The sequence below is a fragment of the Nylanderia fulva genome, unplaced genomic scaffold (genome assembly GCF_048542155.1).
Source record: "Nylanderia fulva isolate GAGA-0341 unplaced genomic scaffold, ASM4854215v1 Scaffold36, whole genome shotgun sequence".
Classification (NCBI taxonomy): Eukaryota; Metazoa; Arthropoda; class Insecta; order Hymenoptera; family Formicidae; genus Nylanderia; species Nylanderia fulva.
Window position 1 is genome coordinate 902219 of NW_028190433.1, and position 24757 is coordinate 926975.

Consider the following 24757-nt stretch of genomic DNA (forward strand, 5'->3'; position numbering starts at 1 on the left):
AATATCCAATTAATGATCGTTACAGCAGTACAGAACGGACAGATTTTACACAATGGCGCTGTTTCAATTTACTATATACGCGACTATAAGCGTATCTGTATTAATGGTTTCAGGAGTGACACGATAAGCGAATCAACCAACGGATAGATGAATAGATAGATAACCGCATTAAGCGGATTATATTCCGTTGGAATATCTCGGCCTGCGCGATCCAATAACAGGTATCGTTTGCGACTGCAAGTTAAAAATAAAATCCCAACAAGCTCTCTACCGGCTGACGTTACAGCGACAGATGAGAGACACGCCATCATGTCGGCGTTAAATTTCGCCCCGTAGTTTTGACATGTTTTTTTTTTTTGTAATGTAGCATTTTGTAATTTTTCGTTGGATTACAAATCCCGTTGCGTTTGTTTCTGACGGACAAAATTCGATTATCTATTTACGGCGAATTGTTATGCTTAAATAAAATTAAGTAACGACTCCGATCGTAGATTCGATCGAAAAGTTTAATTAAATTGGGGCAAAACGATGCGAAATAACCCGAGAATAGCAGTTGCCAAATTCGCAGACGGATCGTTGTGATACTGTTATATGCATATCGATATTACACTGTATATTAAGTTGTTATATCTGTTTTAAAAGGTAAAATAATAATTAACAAATACATATATATATACACACACACACATATATTTGTTAATTATTATTTACTTTATATATAATATATATAAAGGTAAAATATTATATATAATTTATATATACATATATGTTAGTACTTGAAGAGAGTAGCAAAGTTTTGCTTGAAATTAGTTTCTGGAAAATTATGATTTAAGTTGAAACCATTCGCGAAGAGAGTATTTGATTGTTAAATTACTCTCTCTCTCTCTCTCTCTCTCTCTCTCTCTCTCTCTCTCTCTCTCTCTCTCTCTTACCTTGCAAAATGTGGATCTAAGTAATAAATATTCAACGGTATAACGGAACAATAAAGTAATGAATATTTAGAGAGAAATAAGCACAAGTCGAAAGAGAGCTGCTGTTTTAGTTCCCAAAGCTTTCGTCGAGCGAGATTACGTGCAAGGGTGTGTTTTCGAATCAAATAAAAGGAATTCTTATATATATACATGTATATATTTATTATGCAGGGTGTACCTAAATAAATGTAAAAAATTTTAGATTATTTTTGTCTTAAAAATGAAGAAAGTTTCTTATATAGACATATACTCCTATATCCCTCCCTGAAGAGTTACACTTTTCTAAAGAGAGAAGTAAAAATTAAGTTTTTATTTTTTTCTCAATTTTCTGGAAAGTTGAAAAAATGAAACAGAAAATATCCAGCAAGTTTCATTTTTTTAAATTTGTCTGAAATTTGAGAAAAAAAATAACTTAATTTTTACCTCCCTCTTTAGAAAAGTGTTAATTTAAATACATCCTGCATATTCTAAGTTTCATCGAGAAGGGGTAAGGTTTTTTCAGCGTAAAACTTAATCTCGGAACAGCCTCTATTTCACATGCACATTAAACTAGACAGTCAAATCGCATTATGCTATTTCCCTGGCAGAATTACAAGCGATAACGTTTCCCGTCCGAGAATCGGAGTAGCGGACCGAGTGACATTTGCCATTACCTGGCGAGGTTGACCATAGGTATGTACATAGTCTGTTATATGGTAGCACGTTGGTTACATATAGAACCGCCAGCCAGCTCGATACACGGACCGTCTCATAACATAATCGGTGAACAGTCTTGCGAGTTAATTGGCGGTATCGACTTTGCGTCTATAATATATCGTCGAGGGAGGAAAAGTGAGAGCAACAAGTCCTTCTCGCGCGCGACTCTTCTTGCTCTCTCGGAAAAATTTCAACATTCCAGGAAGAACTTAACCAGGGAGTGTCCATTTTTCGAAGTACCACTTTGGACGGCAAAAAAAGGTAAAGTTGCTTTTAAAAGAGGAGAACGAGGAACCTGCTTTTACAACGAACGGAGTTGTTACGATGTAATTTTACAGAAATCTACTAGAAGCAACTACTTACTTATCGTTAGAGAAAACAAAAATAATGGATATTCGGTTATCCATTTTAATTTTAGCACACCGAGAATAAATATTGCTTAAAATTATAACCATAGCTATTAAAATCCTGTAGTTGAACGAGTATTGGAAAAAGCCTGAAATAAAGAGGCTTGATTTAGCATCGATACAATATTTTGTATCACAGTTTCTCATACATATGTATATCGATAAATTTCACTAAAATATGTCGCGTAAAAAAACGTATGGAAAAATACTGTATGTGTTTCTCTCTATTTCTATAACATTAAAAAAAGAATTATATATATATATATATATATATATAAAATTAACAATTAATGTGAACAAAAATATATATAAAAATAAAAATAAATAATCGTTAAAATTGTTAATCAGAGAATTCGTAACAACAAATCTCACTCTCCTTCGCAATATGTTTTTGCGCGAATATACACATTTCGTGTTACATGAATAATAGTGGCTTCGAGCAAAAGGTAGAGTAATAAATCATAGTTATCTAAAACCACCGCACAGTTACACTGACCGCTTGATTTTACGAGTCTCTATTTGGAATAATCGCCGTTTTGCAAATTATGTTGTTTTTTTTTCTCCTCCAACCAACGCATATTTTCTATATTTTCAAATAAAGAATAATGAATAATTTCTTGCGACAAGCCCTCAAAAATGATCTCTATCACTGCGTGTATATACATATATACATATTTCCTCTATTTTTATTAAACGTTAAAAAATTTTACCAGTTTACGAGCTTTGGTGTTTTTCTATATCCGACAAAAAAGTATATTTCTCACGGGACGTTAATTGAATCGCGCATAAAATCAAAAGAATCAATTAAACTATGCACGTGATATTCTCATCGCATATGCGCGTCGCATCACCTTTGAACACTTGCCTCTTCAATTAAGATGATGGCAGGTTCGAATGAATATCGCTCAGACTAATCGGTACGAAAAATAACGTGGAATGTTCGCACCTTAGCTTTGATGGCGTCGCATTAAATTAGATAGGTATCCCGTTAAAGAACGAACACGGAAAGTGCACTTTACGGTGGCACGTCACGTGTGATCCATAATTACCCGTATAATCGCCGCAATAAATAGCGCGATTCTCGCTCTTTTTTTTCGCTAATCATTTCGATCATCTTATCAGACGCTGCCGAATGCCATTATTCGTCGCATGTGGAATTAGCAGAGATAATGTTTGCGCAAGATAACAGAACACTATGGCGTTCAGAGAGAGAGAGTGAGAGAGAGATAGTGACGTTTCCATTATCCGCTACATGTACCTCGCCGAGCGATGTGTCGGCACTCGAGGCCGACTCGAGATATGACGACGACATACATGTATACATATATAATATGTATGTCTCATGATATTTCGCACCCTCATTTTCGAAATAAGATGTAAATAAGGAGACAGAAAGGGAGATTATACACGCGCGATCCTGTCAAAAGTAACGACGCGTAAATGAAAAATTGCGCGCGCGAGAATATTTTGGCCGAAAAAAAAAAATAATAATAATTCGCGAAAATATTCCTCTCTCCCCGGTTTTCAGTTTTCACATTTTAGTTCGTTAGTGCTTCGCGAGAATTTCAATTTCACGTTCGTAATCACGTACACGCGGCCTCAAAAAAAAATTTATAAAATTTGCTCTTCGTATAAATGGTGGATATATACGTAGATATATATAACAAAAATGTGAAACACGCATATGCCCGCATTGCTCGCGTGCAATATTTTGATCACGATATATACAAGTGACAAGTTAAACTGCGATTAATAGACAGATGGTATTGACAACGATCGCGTCGATCTCGTTACAATAATCGTTATTATCGTCGAAGCATCTACGTGTCGCAAATGTCGAAGTAATAACGCAGTAATTTAATCACGGCCTGATCGTGATCCGATTTATGTACGTAATGCGCGTGGATGCTAAAGTAAACGAGAAATTCTCGGGAATCTAATTACATTAACCCGATATTATTTGGATCGTCGTAACAACAAATCGAAATAGAAAAGCTTTTAACGATAAAATTCTGCCTTTGTTTTTCGACAATTTCGTTCAAATGGGAAAAATTTTCGAAATTATTTTCGATTTCGAATTTCATCGCGAATCGAGAAAGAGGTCGAGAGCTTCAAATTAATTTCACATTGTAATCGCACGTTATTTTTAATCATACGAAGATGTCTGTATATATACTATATATATATATATATATATATATATATATATATATATATATATATATATATACCTTTCATAAGCCGATGAATGAATAATGTTGCGAGTAATTCGTCATCTTTCCTCGTTAAACGAATCCGTTACTGCTGAATTTCCACGAATTGCATCCCTCAATTACGCGAGTACGCGCGCAAGCGCGCGCGGATGCACATGATGCACTCTGCGCTTTGGCGAACCGCGCGTGCACTTTCGCGGTCGAATCTGCAAATGGTCGCGCGCGTTAATCGGCCGACACGGGACATCACGGTTACATTAACACCGTCGCGCGCGAGACAGAGTTGCGTCACATGTATACTTAGTTTAGTGAATAGCGTGTTCAAATAGAGCGATCTCTTCAACCCTTCCATCTCAGAAGCAACGAGCATGTCTAGCTCTAACAGATCCGGTGTGATCCGCTTATCACATCACTTGAAACGTGTTTCATGCAATTTCGGAGAGAGGGTGTATCATGCATTGAATCTAAAAGGATTTTCGTCTCCTTTCAATTATAAGAACAAAATCTTCCGAGTGCAATAGCGTTCAAGAATTACATTGTTCAACAACAAAAAATTACTGGAACGAGACTAATCGGTTCTTATAATTTTTAAATGCTGAATGAGAAACTGGTTTCCAAATTATTTCATCACGTCATAATTTTGAAGAATTTTTAATTAAAGTTGAGAAAAGCTTAATTAAATTAAAGGCCTTAAAAAAATTAAAAATTTCTCAAAATTGTGACGTGATGGAGCAATTTGGAAACCGGATTCGTATTCAGTATCCAAAAAAACTATAAGAAACGCTTAGTCTCGTTCCGGTGTTTGAAAAAAAAATCATTTTTTGTTGAACAGTGTTATCATAATGACCGCTGACTATTTTATCCGCATAAACTGCCAATCTTATCGCAAGTCTATAAAGTTGAAGTCATGCATAAGTCAAAAATGAAGACTCGTGAACTTCGCTAGAACCGGCCAGATTAATCTCTGGGTGTATTCCGCCTGATGATGTATGCGAAGTGTGCTTCTACATTCTGAAGTTAATGCGAGCTCGAATTAATCGTATCGATTATTAATGTCTCAGCTGTCCGAGCACAAGCAAATTACATTAATCGCAACCGCCCCACGTATAAGGTGGAAGAGATAAGACAGATTCCGCTTACGGCACTCTCAGCCGTTATTGAAGCCGATCGGAAATTATGCAAGCCAGCGCTCGAACTAAAGTTAACACGTCAAGCTTCGCTTCGTCGCGACCGCGACGTCCCGATGATGCATTACCTCTGACAGACCGGAATTCGATAGTTCGAGGTTAATGAGATAACTTGCGTCTCGCGCTTACGTTGCATCTTCATAGAACTTTGTCGCGGTAAAACGCGAAGAAAACGCGATAAGAACATATTTTGCGAACACGTTTATATATATGTGTATCAAAATGGCATATTTTTATATCTTGTTAAAGTTGGAGCAAATTAAATTTGTAAACTTAAAACAGATCCGCAGAAATTGTTACATGATAAAATTATAACAATTGATATAAATTTTAGATAGACAATTGAAAACCATCATCAAAACAATATATTTTAATAATAGTAAATAATCGAAAATCGTTCAATCCTATATATTCTCTGTTTCCATTTATACAACTGTTCTATTTACACAAAAGTTATAACATATATCTAACTAAATATATAGAAATAAATTCTGTTCTATTTTGTGAGCGTAAAATAAAATTTGAATCTGACATCTATTATTATTAAATGACCGATATGTCATATCTTACCGTTATTTAAATCTCCAATCTGGTGATATATCACTCTGTGTCATCAATCCAAAAAAAAGAGCGAACAAATCACATATAGAACGATAAAAAATTAAAAAGTCACGCGAGAGATTTATTCAAATTTATTGCAAATTTCTACGAAGAATCAACATTATATGCCAAGAAATGATTATATTCTTTAAGATACTGTGCGAGAAGAAAACAATAAATTTATAATAATAATAAATAATTTGACATTACTTTTTGTTTCAATCTGATAATCTCACTCTATATTTGTATACAAGTGTTATAAATTATAACACATTTAATTAATTGTAAATTCTTCTCGCTATTTTATAAATGTGAAATAAAATGATGACCTGATGTCTATCATTATTAAATCGATCGATAGATTATGCTTTTTTGTTATTTAAATCCTATCCGGCGATTCGTGATATATCACCCTGTGCTATCAATCCGAAAGAGTAAATAAATCACATTTAAAACGTCAAAAAAATCACACGAGATATTTATTTGAATTCGTTGCAAAAAGTTCTATAAAGAATCAACGTTATGTATCAAAAACAAAAATTATTATATCCCCTAAAATATCATGCGAGAAGAAAACAATAAATTTTAATAATAGATAATCTGAAATCGCTTCGTTCAACCTGATATTCTCACTCTATGTTTCTACAATTGTTACAAATTATAACACATTTAACTGATTGTAAATTCTTCTCTCTATTTTGTAAACATGAACTAAAATATCGACCTTAATACCTATTAAATAATCGATATATTATGCTCGTTATTCAAATTACCTTAATTCGCCGATACTCATCGCAATCAATCCGAAAATAACGCACAAATTACATTTAGTATAGTAAAAAATTAAAAGGTCACGCGAGAGATTGATTAGATTTGGAGCATAGTTGCAAAAATAAATCTCGCACAAGAGAGAAGAATTGGACCATCAAGAATAATTAAATATCGCGATGGATGATAAATTCTAATCTAATAATTTCTAATTGATGCCATGGCATCGAATTCCATGTCACGATACAAAAATAAATCGCACATGCCCGATTCGATAAACTGCTTCAACACGTTTACGAGTCGTTGATTGCCAGGTGTAAATGTCGCAGAGGATGATCGCGTCTGACATCTCCCGACACACTTGTCGCGATCGTCTTTCGAGGATTAATGAGACGTCACGCAAAGAGACGTATCCGCGTCGTTATCTTCCCACTCAAATATCGTCGTTCGTAGGATAAAGTCACCGCGTGTAAATATCAGCTCGTTATATACCGAAAACGAGAAAGCAAGCACCAAATTTTACGACGTTCAAGTTTATCAAAGCACTTTGTACACTCACGTAGCACGATTAAATACTGTTCAATTCAATTATAAGAATGAGTCGTTAATCGCGTAATAATCGTAAAGCACGACTTTTTCCGAAGCGACTTACGATGTAAACCTTCCGACTCGAGGTTCGTCGTGTGAAATGACACGCCGTACGAAAGGCCTGAAAGTCACGCGCTGAAGCGGAGTCGAAATGTTAACAAAGCCGAGCGCTCCGATTTTATGACGTATGCATAGTATATATATTTATGAAAGTGTATATTAACAATATACAAAATATAAGATTATAAATTCTATATTCAATTACAAAGATTTCCTGTTTTAAATAACGCATTAATTCCTACACAGAAAGAATTTTCTCTTAAAATTTACCTTAAAAATCATATTCATCGTGGGACAGTATGATATTAGAACAATTTTTTTAGAGTTTTAATATTTACCACAATAAAAAATATTACTATTTACAATGAGATATAAAATATGTAAATATTAATTATAGAGAAACTCTTATAAAATTTTTCCAATACCATATTGTCCCAGGATTTTCAGGATAAATTGTAAGAAAAAATTCTCCATGTATTTTTTTATTTTTCGAACATCAATGCTGCCATCGAAAAATGTTTTATATAAAATTATTGTAAAATTTCGAGGTTATTATTACTTTTTTTTTAAATAAAACCACATCCAAATCTTCTTACATAAATAAATCTCTCGTAATATTAAATTATTAGAGTTGAATTGTTAGAATAGAATAGTCGAAACATGAATTTACGAAATATCTTATATATATATTTCATTCTAACACATGTTGACAAAAAATATGAAATATCTCGTAATATATTCATTTTTCGATATAATTTTACCTTAATAAAATAATGAGATAAATCAATTGATAAAAAAATGTAAAATTTTTATAATATTTTTATTACGAGGAATCAATTTATATAAGACATTATGGCGATCCGTTTAAAAAAAATAATGATCTCAAAAGTCTATATCTGGAACAAGAGTATGCTTACGATAAGACATCCCCCTCGAAATGCTACAACTTTTGTATAAAATATTTTTCGATGGAACCTCGATTTTGGAGAAACAGCAATGCGTTAAGTGTGCATAATACTAACAACGATAATGAAAGAAAAAATGAAATAAAGAACGAACAATTGCCGCAAAGTAATTCATCATTGTTAATATAAACGTAGAGAATTATACGTGTAGTTGCTATAATAGCGATTAAAGTGTAATTAATTATATTCAACGCAAGACTGCATTACACGGAAATAATTGATATCAATGGCGATGAGAGCGATAATAATGACTCCCCTAGTTGTCGAGGGTATTATAGTGCATAGCCGCGTTTTAGCGCATACAAGAATGAAAATATGCCATATACGGGAAGATGCCACGGCAGTGTCGCTTGTTACCACTGCGCAGTAAACAGCCCGCAGAGCGGTGTTATGTCGTGCCATAACCCAGTTTTCCTTCCGAGCGTGCACGTTTAATAATGTGCCGAGTTAATTGCATCGATTATTAACACGGTGGCCGGCCGGGTGGCACAAATTGCATTAACATTGTCGCTGCAACGCGAAGCAACATTCTAATACCGTCGGGAAGCATTTGCAAATTATTGCGCGCATCATAGTCGCAGCCTGATCCGTAAACTCTCGCGCGATATCATACATTGATTGCACATTTTTTCCTTTCTTTTTTTTTTCGTTTCGCGTTTAACCACAAATTTATCTCGTGGAGATAAAAACTTCGATTTAAGCTTCCGGTATATATTTTAGCAGAGAAATAAAGATGCCTTTTTCTAACGCAGTATACTGCAGCAGTAAATCAATCGCATGATTAAAATTGATTAGAGCATGTTTCTTTGTTCTCTTATTATTTCAAGGTTAAAGTTACGATTTTATATTCTCATAATAATCTATTTCATTCTTAAAATCCATTATTCAACTAATATAATAATAATAATAATTAGAATCAACTAGTTGCGTGTTCTTCTGCTTTCCTGCCTTCGCTGTTCGTTCAATTGAACTTCACCAATAGCAACAAACTGCTGCGGCAGCATGCTGCGCATGAAATGGTACCTTTAAAATGCAAAAATTTCTACATAGTGACAAAGGAGAATGCGATCGAACACGGGAGAGATACTCCTTTCTGTGATGCATATTCTTCTCAAAACTACCCTTAACTTTCCACTTTCCGGGGATATTTTCTCCGCCGTTGTATATTCGCGCTGTGCGCAACGTCGTACATTATTGACCGACGTCATAAATTGACAGGGCGATATACCTTAACATATACCTCAGGAACGAGCGCGCGCAGCAATTAGTCGACGTTAAACACCGCCATCGCCGTGCTTATGCGGCGGCTATGAGAGTGCCTGCGGAGACTACGTTTACTTATCGATGCCGCGCCGCGGCAAACAGAGGCGCCTAAGTTAGTTTACTACGGGAGAGCACACAGGCACATAGCTTTAATAAAGTTCAGCGTAGATTGTATATACCGCGTTACGCGCGGCGTTAGAGAAAGCTGCCCAAGTAACGCGAGCTTTCATTACTCAGATGGGAGCGAAGCCGCTCTATGCGATGAGGGTAAATTGCGGTCCTTTCTACCTCTTCCGTTCCCCAAAATTATCCGTCGAAAGTTGCGGCGAATTATTTCCGAATAATCCGATTCCCGACATTTTTTCCCGCCGCTTTTTGCGCGATATATCGCGCCTATATATCGATACGTGACGCGGCTTAATCTGTAGGATTTAAATCGTAGCACGAAGAGGCGGAGCTAAATATCTCTCATTTTTTGGTCGCTCTCTCGCTTTTCCCCCTTCCATCCTTTTTTTTTTTTTTTTTTTTTTTTTATCAAAACGAAAAACTCGCGATGAATATTTCATCTGACGTTTTTGTCGACAATATTTTATTATATTAATATTTTATTTTTTATGTTCTCATATACACGGTTCAAAGAGTTTTCTATATCAGTAATACCTATACTCAACGAGCTGTTCGCTAAATTCACGAAGAGGCGGAGCTAAATATATCTCATTTTTGGTCGCTCTCTCGCTTTTCCTCCCATCTGTTTTTTTTTATTTATCAAAACGGAATGTTAGCGATGAATATTTTATCTGATATTTTTGTCGACAATATTTTATCATATTAATATTTTGATTTCTAATGTTCTCATGCATGGCTCAAAGAATTTTCTACCAGTAATACCTATACACTCAAGCAACCTGGTGTTCGCTAAATTTACGAATCATGTATGAAAGTATTATACATGTCGGTCGTGTATGTGTGTGTGTACCCTTCCGTAGGATCCCTTGACATACCTCGTAAAGAGGGACATCTTGAGAACATGAGTCCTCGTTAGATGCCTCGTTGCAACGTCGCGAGCAACCTTCGTTGAGAAGACGCCGGATTCCGGGTGCTCGAAATCCTTTCATCTCACGTGAGAGAGGCTGCGCAAAGGCGTTTCTCGCATCAAACAGATTAAATTAAGAATACACAGAAGCGCTCGGAAATTCATATATTCCTTCCGCCGTCGTCGACGACGACGACGACATCGACGGGGCGCTCTGTAATTTGCCGTTCCTTAATTAACTTATCCATGAAACGACGTCGCCTTGCCTTGTGTCGCCGGGGCCGTATTGTTACTAACTTTCCACGCGAAACGGACATGTTTAATAAAGCCTCCGCGTTGATTGCATAAATTATTAACGTTTTCCAGAATGACACCTCTTTTCCAGAATGAATCTCTTTCAGAAATTTCGCAGCTGTCTCTAGTTCACGCACGGAATATTTCCGAGGTTTTTTTTTCGAAAACGAAAATAATGCACGGAAATTATTGTGTTAATTTAATACGATATATGGGTATGTTAAACGTATGCCAATGATATTTTGTGACACTACAACGAAACAAACATTCGAGATTTTATTCCAGAGTTCGAACATATTTCAGGAATATATTCCTTTATTTAGGATGCTATTTAGACCTGCTATCGTTTTCTTTTCTCAGATGCGATGAAGAAGAAATACTTGAACTCTTATATTTACAAGAAACGCTGCAATTCAGAATATATCATTACTATGACGTTTAACTGTTTGACTTTCGCTCATCCCTCTACACTGTAGATATAACTGTAGTGCCATGCATTTATAAAGCATTATGCGACTTTGTGTTTGTCTGTTTGTAAATATATAACATTCAAGATGCGCACGAGCCAAGACTATGAATCATACTGCACAATACCAGCCGGATATAGCTATATCAACATATTTAACAACACCGTTCGCGTAGATGAAACGTGGGCGAATCCGACCCCGAAAGTCAGGAGAGCTTCGAGAAAACGATTATGCCCAATTGCGTGGAATGAAGCGTGTCACTCGCGATTAACCTCATCGAGCCCGTATATTTTCCGAGACGTAGTTTTTTTTTTCTCTCCTTTTCCGAAATAAAAATATTCGCACAGTACATTTCGATACACGCGCACGCACACACACATCCACAAAAATTCTGTATTCTTCGAAAGAAAGCGTTTCTCTCTACGGGGATTTAAATCCCAATTTCCAATCCCTATTTTCTCGATTCTATTTCCTTCCAAGGATTTTTCTCGGCGCTTGTTTTGCTTATCTCGCCGTAGGGTACGGAATTATCAAACGATTTAACACTCCCTCGAAACCGATTTACCCGGGCTGTTTACTGCCGGGGCGCGTTGCATTAATCAGATTAAAGTCTACACCGGCGTCCCCTGGTAACCAACGGCGCGAGAGCGAAACAACTTTATCAACGACTTTATCAGGATAATCGAACGGAATCGCCTGACCGAGCGGAGTCCCGCCACCACCGTCGAATCGCGCTCGCATTCTACACCTGACGAAGTGCCGGGCCATCGAACGACGAGCCTGACGAAGTGACTATTTCCGGCGCCGTACGTCGGTTCCGTAAATCACAATCGACAGAGCCAACCAATTCGGTATCCGTAAAAATTGCGGCCCCTTTTGGCGTAGAGAAAGAGAAAGAGAGCCACGATAGCGTGGCATTATTCGCGGCTACCGTCCCGAAGATGGGATCCGGAACGTGCCATTGTACGGAGAATAGTAGTATAGGTCAATAACAGTAAAAGAGTCCGATGAGCTTTTACCATTCCTCGTTTACAATTTTTCGTAAAGAATTCAAGAATCCAAGATATTACGTCGTTTCGATAATCTCGTATGATTTTGTGGCAAAAATATGCTTCGAGATATTAAAAGGAATGTATTTTTTTATCGTACAAGTGTTTTATTCGTAACAAATTTAAGTTGTATTTAATATGGAACTAAAATTTCCAAAATGTTTCTCTTACATAATTTATCTCTTCTTTAATGACATCGAGTAATTAATTTTTGTAAATATCGATTAGAAGCAATTTTTGCTCGGCTGAAAATGATATCTTGGTGACGAATAAATTCAGATTCATATTGATTCCTGGTGATCGAATGTGTTCAACCACATCTTAGGAAATTAAACGTCAGATCGCATCGCGATATTACGCGCGTTTTGAGTCTTTGGATTGTAAGAACATATTCAAATATATACTACTTCAATGTTAAGCGAAATAATGAGATTAAATTTTTGCATACGAGCATCTGTTCGATAAGAACGAGGGTGGAATACTTATAAAAGAAACAAATCCTGTTAAACTCTGTACACGCTGTGCATTGATATGCAATGGTTGAATCTTGTAAAAACAAATAAAATTAAATAATATCATAGCAAATATATGTGGAAAACGTATAAAGGGAAAAAGTATTAATTAAATTTTATATAGGATTAATAGTCATCATATTTCCAGTTTTGTAATCAATGGTATTTCAAAAATATCACATTTCGATACAAAAATTCTGTTTCATATATATAAATGCTATATGTTTTTCTTCAAATTTCATTTAATTTAATATAACTTTAATTTCTTTCATTTTACTTTAGACTGCAGCGCGAATAATGAGCGAGTAGAGAGAGCTTCGGGATGTGAAATGAGATTCGTCGTAGTTTCAAGTTTCTTTATCGCAATTTACGCTATATAATCAATCCGACATCACGCTGCTGCGTACACAATAGCCAGAATCGACAAGAGGAATAAACATCTCGCATTTCTCGCTTTGTTACATTTTCCTTCTCAAAAAGTCATTATATAGAATGGTAAGAAACGGGGGAAAAACATATTGTTCCTTCATCCTCGTCTCGCAGCGCCGATACTTATTTCGACACAAACGTTCTCGTATCTCGTAAAGTAGTATATTACTTCATTAGAGCATCTTCCATCCCCGCGTTTGCCGCCCTTTTTATTTCGCCGATTCAATTGGAGCTGTATGATTCACGGTTCGTGTAATCTGCGCATTAATTTCTTCGCGTAAATTGCGACTTGATAACGTATGTTTTTTTAAACGGTGTCCAGCTGTTCCGTGACCGCGCTAATTGCCGCAAAAAATATGCAGAGTGTGTGTCTTGCGTCATCGTCGGCCGATGTCCTTTGAATTCTAGCAAACGTTAGAGACCAAAAGGATTTGATGGGGCCATTGAAAGAGACTCGACCTAATTTTTCAGTTTAATTTTAACGGATGTTATTTTAAGAGCTTCAATTCAAACGCTTAATTAAAAAGAATAATTTTATGAAAAGAAATTCTCGGGGAATATATTCTCTCAGATTATATAATAGCTACGGTAGTGCTTGCGTGTATAACATCAATGAACTCTGATTTTTACCATAAATTCTGATCATTCGTTTAACGCCGAAAAAAAAAAATAAAATAAAACAAAATACAAAGAAATTCCAATAAAGCAAAATTCTCTCATTTTGTTGTATGTTTAAACCCGCATCCGGATCGTTAAATTTCGACGCATTTACAAACGCTAGTCAAATATGTACGTCCGATGAAAACAGCGCCGACACCGCTTGTTCTTCTCATGAAATTGTTTTATCGCTCGCGAAAAATACAAAATAATTCATTGGATGTTGCACCGATTTTGCGCCCTTTTTGTGTTCATTGATATAATGTCAAGAATTTCGGTTCACTTTATAAAATCTATCGAACACGCAATATGTTAAAAATTTCGCGAATAAAAACTGAAAAAATTTGTGCGAGTTAAAACGCGTTTTTCGTTATCTCTGATGATAAAATATATAACGGTCTATCGTCTCTCAATAGAAGAAGCTATATAAATAAAAAATAACTCATAATAAAAAGTCTTTTCTCTCTCTCTTCGAGTCTCATATTTGAGACAGGAATTAAGCGATATAAATAAAACTTCCTCGCCCTAAAAAAAGACAAAGAAGTTTACGAAATTGTTAATGTGTTGTAAGATGAATTAAGCTCGACTTACGTAGCTACGGTTACGGCAAGTAACGTGCAACCTGAATATGCGAAAGCCGACATATACTAAAATATTATAATTTTCTTACGTATAGCATTTCCCCTCATCAAATTTTAAATATATACAAATTAACGCGAGGCATGTTATTATTTTCATTCGCGACGCTTTGTCTAAAACAAACGCGACAATATATCTTAAAGATATTAAGTCGGAACTAAAATTGATGATCTCATTAGACAGGAAGCCCACGGGAGAGATTCGTACGAGTAATAGAAAAGGGATAGAAGGTCAGCGGGTAGATAGGTATTAGAGGAAAAACGGAAGTAACAGATATATATACACACACCGCCGAATAGAGGAGCATCCAGAAACTCGGTCGACCCTTATCACGCCTGGCAGTAAATCCACGCTCCGGTTTTAATCCCGTTTAAATAGTAATTAATACGTTCGAGTTATCGCGGTAACCAATGTAATTTAAAGACGCACCGTGCGCGCAAATCTCCAAGCTCGTATACCAATGAAGCATTCAAGAAACTTGGAGAGGATTTTAATCTGAGCCACTTCGCGTTTTAGACGTTTCTCTCTCATAATCTAAACCGCCTTCTCTCTCCGAACGACTCCGCGGAAACTTTTATTTTAAACGCGAAAACAAGATTTCAACTCTCCGCGGATGAACGTGACTGTTTCGGACACTTGGCCAAAAAAAATATGTAACAGAAACGCCGCGGTAAACAATCATATTCCCCTATCGATACGGGTAACGAAAAACGTGATATTGCATTTTATCAAAGTGTAAAACACGATATATACCGCGATGGAAAATTCTTTTCCGCGAAATCACGGCTAAAATCGGACAATTATGGCATCGTTTGCCCAATTCGACAAAAAGCAAAAACGAAAAATGATACCCACGCGCTATCAACGTCAATAATATCGAAAAAAAAAAAATAAAATAAATAAAATAAAATTTATCGCGCGTACATTGTGACTTGTACAATATAAACGTCATGTGTATAATAATTGGAGCGTTTAATCGCGTTAATCATTCTACTCTGAAATCGCATTCTGCGCTTGCTATCTGCAGTTGTATGATTTTCAATATAATTTTTCGGGGATAGTTTTGATAATAATCTGTGTTTCCCTATAGAATTAAACGATAAAACGGACTTTCTCTGAAAACACCGCGTGTTTGCGCCAGCCAAACCCTCTCGTTACGCTCTTTACGCTCCAAAACGCTCTCTTTACGCTTCCCGAGACCGGGATTGACTTAGAGCGAAAGGTCCGCGAATTCGTTTCCGCTCACGCGAAAGGTACACCACGTACTCACGCCTTTATCAACGCGCAGCGTCTGTTTATTCCCTCGGAATGTGCGAGCGAGGCTTTCGGCAACGTGTGCGGCGCATGCCAAAGCCGCACACATGGCGGTATCGCGCTCTCCAAAGTCAGTAATTATGCATTGACTGTTTAATGGATGTAATGCAGACGAGCCACGATGCCGCGGAATCCACGATGCATGAGCTTTTCGGCGCGCTGGTGTATAACTTCGTCGGCTTCGCGCCGACGTGTTTGCGCGACGACAGAAACGCACAATATCGCGAGAGTTCCGGAGCACTTTGAAGTTACCGAAGGTGCAGCGCGCTTTTACATTAGCTCGATAATATTTAAACTATAAAGTTTCCTAAAAAAATATAGTACACACCGAAAAAATTATTTTATTAAAATGCATATACTTTATAAGTCCTCTTAATAGATAAGGATATTTCCTGGTTTTTTTTTGCAATTTTTATTCTGCAATAAATAAATATAATAGACTTAAAAGAAATTAATAAAATAACATTAATATATATAACAGAGAAAAGTATAGAATCGAAAGGATCTGAATAGCTCAGCTGGAAGAGCAGTCGCCCGGCAAGCGAAAGGTCTTGGGTTCGATTCAGCGATTTTCGGATCTATATTTTCTCTTGCATTCTTTTATTTATTTTCCGTGGGGGGTTAAAAGGGGGTATTGAAATTAAATCTCAAATATGAGATTATTTCATATTTTAAAATCTTGGCCGTGTCCAAGTAAAATTTGGTGCCTTGTGCACCGGTATTTAATTCTAACGGAAAATTATTTAGTTTCGTTAGGATAACGCATTGTCATCCGCGATTTGGCTCTTGTTGCCCGTCTTATACGTTAAATTTATATTTATATTACAGAGCCTTGTTAAAACTCTTATATTGATACACGCTGGCTTAAAAATGCGTTTGTTTACCAACATTAATATATATAACAGAGAAAAGTATAGAATCGAAAGGATCTGAATAGCTCAGCTGGAAGAGCAGTCGCCCGGCAAGCGAAAGGTCTCGGGTTCGATTCAGCGATTTTCGGATCTATATTTTCTCTTGCATTCTTTTATTTATTTTCCGTGGGAGGGTTAAAAGGGGGTATTGAAATTAAATCTCAAATATGAGATTATTTCATATTTTAAAATCTTGGCCGTGTCCAAGTAAAATTTGGTGCCTTGTGCACCGGTATTTAATTCTAACGGAAAATTATTTAGTTTCGTTAGGATAACGCATTGTCATCCGCGATTTGGCTCTTGTTGCCCGTCTTATACGTTAAATTTATATTAATAAAATAAGTTTATCAACTAGTATTAAAAATAATAATATAATATAAAAAATGTGTATTTAACTATATCAATCTGTAAAATATAATCAATTATATGTTTAACATTTATAATAAACATCAATTTGTAAGACTGTCTTTATCACGATTAATAATTTCAAATATAACATTGAAAAAAACATCCTATTATAAGTATACATTCTTGCATGTTAAGAATATCTGTTGGAGAATTTTCCTCTTAAATTAAGAGGATCCTTGTAGACATAAAAATGAAAGTGGCATATACTTAAGATGCGAGAATACCTATAATTTTTTCGATGTATTGATTTATCCATCTTCGTGTATTAGAAAATAATTAAAAGTAAAGAGAATTTCTTTCTGAATTTTTATCATCAACTACAAAAGAAAGTAGATATTATATTTGTGTGAATTGAAATATTTTAACAAAAATGAATTTCAATTATATATATATATATATATATATATATATATATATATATATATATCCTACATCCATGAGATTACCGAAATGCTGTTACATGTCGGCGTAGAAGAACCTTTTACAGGCGCCTGTATGAAGTTAGCCCCCCATTTTTCGAATTTTAAAATTTTAAAGGTTGTTCCAGGTTGTTCTAGACTTGTTCTAAATTGTTCCAAAAGATCAAATTTAAAAAATAAAAATTTTCGCGAAAAATGGAAAAAAACGATTTTTTGACCTGGCCCCCCATTTTTCGAAAATCGAACTTTTAAAGGTTGTTCCAGATTGTTCTAGTTGTTCTAAACATTGTTCCAAAGTGATAATTCCCTAAACAAAATATTTTACGAGATATAATAAAAAAATAGTTTCGTGCGCTAAAACAGTATTTTTACGTTTTCGGCTATAGTTATTATCTCTTAAACACCAAACTGTATATTTTAGCTAAAAACGAACAGAACAACCTGGAACAACTCTCAATTTTGCTAGAACATAATTTTAAAGAGTACTTTACTCTTGAAAATAAACATATTTTTGTTGTTTTTTCGTGTTTTTCGACCGATAACGACGTAACAGCGGTCCCAAACTATAGAACAATTACGTACTGGCATAGAACAACTTGGAACAACTCTCAGTTTTGCTGGAACATTATTTTAAAGAGTACTTTACTCTTGGAAATAAACACATTTTTTTTGTTTTTTCATCTTTTTCGCTCGCTAAAGTCGCGATAGCGGTCCCAAACTATAGAACAATTACGTACTGGCATAGAACAACTTGGAACAACTCTCAATTTTGCTAGAACATAATTGTAAAGAGTACTTTACTCTTGGAAATAAACACATTTTTCTTGTTTTTTTGTGTTTTTCGTCCGATAACGTCGCGACAGCGGTCCCAAACTATAGAACAATTACGTACTGGCATAGAACAACTTGGAACAACTCTCAGTTTTGCTAGAACATCATTTTAAAGGGTACTTTACTCTTCGAAATGAACACATTTTTTTTGTTTTTTCATCTTTTTTGCCCGCTAAAGTCGCGATAGCGGTCCCAAACTATAGAACAATTACGTACTGGCATAGAACAACTTGGAACAACTCTCAGTTTTGCTAAAACATTATTTTAAAGGGTACTTTACTCTTGGAAATAAACACATTTTTTTTGTTTTTTTATCTTTTTCGCCCGCTAAAGTCGCGACAGCGATCGTAAACTATAGAACAGTTACGTACTGGCATAGAACAACTTGGAACAACTCTCAATTTTACTAGAACATGTTTATTTCCAAGAGTAAAGTACTCTTTAAAATTATGTTCTAGCAAAATTGAGAGTTGTTCCAAGTTGTTCTATGCCAGTACGTAATTGTTCTATAGTTTGGGACCGCTATCGCGACTTTAGCGAGCAAAAAAGATAAAAAAACAAAAAAATGTGATTATTTCTAAGAGTAAAGTACTCTTTAAAATAATGTTCCAGCAAAACTGAGAGTTGTTCCAAGTTGTTCTATGCCAGTACGTAATTGTTCTATAGTTTGGGACCGCTATCGCGACTTTAGCGAGCAAAAAAGATAAAAAAACAAGAAAAATGTGTTTATTTCCAAGAGTAAAGTACTCTTTAAAATTATGTTCTAGCAAAATTGAGAGTTGTTCCAAGTTGTTCTATGCCAGTACGTAATTGTTCTATAGTTTGGGGCCGCTATCGCGACTTTAGCGAGCAAAAAAGATGAAAAAACAAAAAAAATGTGTTTATTTCCAAGAGTAAAGTACCCTTTAAAATAATGTTCTAGCAAAACTGAGAGTTGTTCCAAGTTGTTCTATGCCAGTACGTAATTGTTCTATAGTTTGGGACCGCTATCGCGACTTTAGCGAGCAAAAAAGATGAAAAAACAAAAAAATGTGTTTATTTCTAAGAGTAAAGTACTCTTTAAAATAATGTTCCAGCAAAACTGAGAGTTGTTCCAAGTTGTTCTATGCCAGTACGTAATTGTTCTATAGTTTGGGACCGCTATCGCGACTTTAGCGAGCAAAAAAGATGAAAAAACAAAAAAATGTGTTTATTTCTAAGAGTAAAGTACTCTTTAAAATAATGTTCCAGCAAAACTGAGAGTTGTTCCAAGTTGTTCTATGCCAGTACGTAATTGTTCTATAGTTTGGGACCGCTATCGCGACTTTAGCGAGCAAAAAAGATAAAAAAACAAGAAAAATGTGTTTATTTCCAAGAGTAAAGTACTCTTTAAAATTATGTTCTAGCAAAATTGAGAGTTGTTCCAAGTTGTTCTATGCCAGTACGTAATTGTTCTATAGTTTGGGGCCGCTATCGCGACTTTAGCGAGCAAAAAAGATGAAAAAACAAAAAAAATGTGTTTATTTCCAAGAGTAAAGTACCCTTTAAAATAATGTTCTAGCAAAACTGAGAGTTGTTCCAAGTTGTTCTATGCCAGTACGTAATTGTTCTATAGTTTGGGACCGCTATCGCGACTTTAGCGAGCAAAAAAGATGAAAAAACAAAAAAATGTGTTTATTTCTAAGAGTAAAGTACTCTTTAAAATAATGTTCCAGCAAAACTGAGAGTTGTTCCAAGTTGTTCTATGCCAGTACGTAATTGTTCTATAGTTTGGGACCGCTATCGCGACTTTAGCGAGCAAAAAAGATGAAAAAACAAAAAAAATGTGTTTATTTCCAAGAGTAAAGTACCCTTTAAAATAATGTTCTAGCAAAACTGAGAGTTGTTCCAAGTTGTTCTATGCCAGTACGTAATTGTTCTATAGTTTGGGACCGCTATCGCGACTTTAGCGAGCAAAAAAGATGAAAAAACAAAAAAAATGTGTTTATTTCCAAGAGTAAAGTACCCTTTAAAATAATGTTCTAGCAAAACTGAGAGTTGTTCCAAGTTGTTCTATGCCAGTACGTAATTGTTCTATAGTTTGGGACCGCTGTTACGTCGTTATCGGTCGAAAAACACGAAAAAACAACAAAAATATGTTTATTTTCAAGAGTAAAGTACTCTTTAAAATTATGTTCTAGCAAAATTGAGAGTTGTTCCAGGTTGTTCTGTTCGTTTTTAGCTAAAATATACAGTTTGGTGTTTAAGAGATAATAACTATAGCCGAAAACGTAAAAATACTGTTTTAGCGCACGAAACTATTTTTTTATTATATCTCGTGAAATATTTTGTTTAGGGAATTATTACTTTGGAACAATGTTTAGAACAAGTAGAACAATCTGGAACAACCTTTAAAAGTTCGATTTTCGAAAAATGGGGGGGCCAGGTCAAAAAATCGTTTTTTTTCCATTTTTCGCGAAAATTTTTATTTTTTAAATTTGATCTTTTGGAACAATTTAGAACAAGTCTAGAACAACCTGGAACAACCTTTAAAATTTTAAAATTCGAAAAATGGGGGGCTAACTTCATACAGGCTTTACAGGCATATCATTAAGCAAACTGTTACATCGCCCGTGGCTCATCGCTCTTCAACGCGGTTTGCCGAGAGATCCCGCGAGCGCGTCTAAAAATCCGCGAAGCTTTCCCTCTTTGAAATGTGCGGAATTTCGACTTGGCAAATGGTACCTTCCATTGCAGGCCCACAATTCGAGGTCCGACGTAGCGTTTTGTGATAAAACTTTTATAAATCCCACGGTGCTTTTAGCGGCGCGCGGAAAAATCGCATTACCGCGCCGCGCAAAATGACCCGCGGTGCGGTACATTATTCAACTCGAGTTACAAAGGTAAGCGAATGGGACTCGTTTCGGAAACAGTTACATGTCACGAGTTGAGGCATTTCAATTTTACGGGAAAAGCGTAGGAGGAAAAAAACGTATGCGGCAAAAACAGGATCGCGACAGCGTCTCGTATCAGCGACGCTATCGAAAAGTGAAATAAGGTGAAACATCGTCGCGTGTACGGAATTTTCAACTCTCGCTATTAAAAAGAATAATGCAGCATAACCGCAACGCGCTTTTCCGCAAGCATTTCCCCATTGAGATGAACGCACGCGGAGAGATTAATTGTCGCGCGATTTAATGACCCGACCTCTTATTTGCAAGAGAAAGAGAGAGAGAGAGAGAGAGAGATAGCGCGTGACCCAGGCTAATTATTCTGCACCTACTTCGAGGTCGACACTCAAATCTCGCGGTTCGTGAAGAACGAGATGATGGGTCGACCTGGTGTCGTCTCGTTCCCTTCTCTTTCTCCTTGTCGCAGGTGTTAATTAGCAGTTTCGTACCCGGCTTAATTGAGCTGTGGGGACAACTGCTGCTTACTATTCAAGATTTTCTTACATAACGGGACACATCTGCCTATCTCTTCCTTCTTTCCTAAATTAATGAGCAAAATCGTAAAAGCTTATATTCATACGACAAACGAACTACGTAGCAAGAATTTTAATTATACACAGAGAAAATTTTCTCTTAGAATTTAATAGATAATATAATATGTATTATAATAAAAAATATTAATATCTATCACAATAAGATACAAAATATTTTCGATTAATTTTACTATGTATATATTAATATTTTTTACTTATTGTCCTACGATTGTCATGATTTTCAGAATAAATTCTAAAAGAAAATTCTCTCTATGTAGAATTAAAATTTGATTTGTTACATAGTTCGTTTGTCGTATGAATAGTCGTATGAATACAGTTTTACAATTTTTCTTAATTTGAAAAAAAGGAAGAGATAGGCGAATTTTAGTGTCCCGTTATACCTACATAAAAAAATCATGGTAATCGTGGGACAATATGATATTGAAAGAATTTTATGAAGAATTTTTCTCTGATTAATATTTACCCCAACAAAAAATATTAATATGTACATAGTAAAATTAATCGAAGATATTTTATATTTTATTGTGATAAATATTAATATTCTTTATTGTAATAAAAATATTAATCTCACACAGAGAAACTCTTATAAAATTCTTTCAATACCATTGTCCCACGATTATTATAATTTTCAGGGTAAAATCTAAGAGAAAATTCTCTCCGTCTAATCAATTTTTGATTGACATTTTTATTCGTAACAGTGTCGGAATATCGGTGGGAAACGATAAACTGTCATTCGCCAAGTGCGTCTCGTGAAATTTTCAGCTCGAAATTTGGTAATGATTTTTGCTCTCTTTCTCCTCCGTCATAAGATGCACGAAATATGACGGACGAGATGCACGGCTAATGGAATTGCAACGTGTCCGTAGAGGTAGAGTAATGAACCCGAGAGAGCGAGCTCGTACGGGCTATCAGTATATCTGCGTAACGCGAACGTTACATTGGAAACATCAAACGCGGCGTGTGTTAGCAGCAGATATCGAAAATGGATATTAAATTTTCAATGTCGGAGGCGGATGTTGCCCAACCGGAAATACCGACCGCGAATCGAATTGGATCGCGCGATGTCCGGAACTTTACCGGAATACCGAGGCGACAGATTCGACCCTTTTACTCCTCCTCGTTATAATCCGATAAAAACTCATTATGAAAATGTCAATGACAAAACTCTGCAACTCTGCACGGGGGATCCGTCGGCGTTTTTACATCGTTATCGAGAGCAAATACGCGCGTGTCGTTGTTTGGCGATGGAAGAGACTATAAAAACTAATAAAAACAAGCGCAATGTAGTGTGATGTGTGGTACCTCCGAAATATAATATTAAAATAAAAATAACAAAATGCAAACATGTGCCAAAAAAGAAAAAAATAAATAAAAATGTGAAAATGTGATATACAGAAGGAAACTTTAATTTCTATATATCTATGACGATAAAAAAATTTGCGATTTCGAAGGATTATTCGTCAATTCTCTGACATGTTCGAAACATGCAACACGGGATCCGCTCCGTTGTGGCTTACGAAACGTGTCGGAATTTACGATCGGTAGGATACAACATACAAAAACCGGTTTATCTATGTGTCCCGTACATGCATTCAGCCGATAATGTCATCGAACATGCATTCCGCATATGACAATTTGCCTCTCTTATATCAAATTAAAATTTAACTCTACTGTGTGCGAGAGATATCACGAAACAATTTCCATCCTTTTAATTTTTTACATTATATAATAATAATAATAATAATAATAATAATTTTTAATCAAAACATCACATACCAATGCTCAAGCTCGTATGACAATAAAAACAATGATAAATTATTAAATTAAGGCCATGTGTAACGAGCAATACGATATTATTTTATTATTGAGAAGAAAATTCTTAATTTGAAATAATAATTATACAAACGTTTCGAGATGACGATGCTTCTAATTGTTGTTGGCCTTATTGTTATCTAGCATCGTCATCTCAAGTTATTTGGAACAATTTGTAAGCATAAAGGTTCAATATTTTAGTAGTTAGTTTAATTTATAATTTTTAATCTTTTTTTCACATACACATTAGTGGAATCCTATTTTACAATTGAATAAATTCTTTAAATTCAGTTAACAAATATCAAATAATTTGGAGAGGATGAACATAATCATTGCCAGATCGAGGGACTTTCGTCAAATAACGATAAGTGGTTCATTTGGAGTAATGTATAAGTGTCACTCCAAGTTTTTATTAATAATTCTAATATATTTTATGAATAACCGGACGAATCATTCTGCTTCTAATTGGGTTCTTACTTTGTTGAACTATTTTAATGGTCTCAATTCATTGTAAATATATTTTGCGTTTTAACTATGACTCAACTATATAACTTATATTGACTATGTATTGCGGATTTTTTATTAGAATTTTATGTATTTATTTATTATCGTTATTTATTATCACTATTTTTTTGCGCACTGAAGAGGAGCAAGTAGAGCTCGAAACGTTTGTATAATTATTATTTCAAATTAAGAATTTTCTTCTCAATAATAAAATAATATCGTATTGCTCGTTACACATGGCCTTAATTTAATAATTTATCCTTGTTAATAATAATAATGTTTTAATAATAAATATCA

At 35.2% G+C, this 24757-nt stretch overlaps 1 protein-coding gene across 1 annotated transcript in view; it reads right to left on the reverse strand.

Moving 5' to 3' along the window:
* Positions 1–24757, reverse strand: part of Cad87A (cadherin 87A) — a 231946-nt gene that overhangs the window by 112474 nt on the left and 94715 nt on the right. The gene's annotated exons all lie outside the window — the stretch shown is intronic.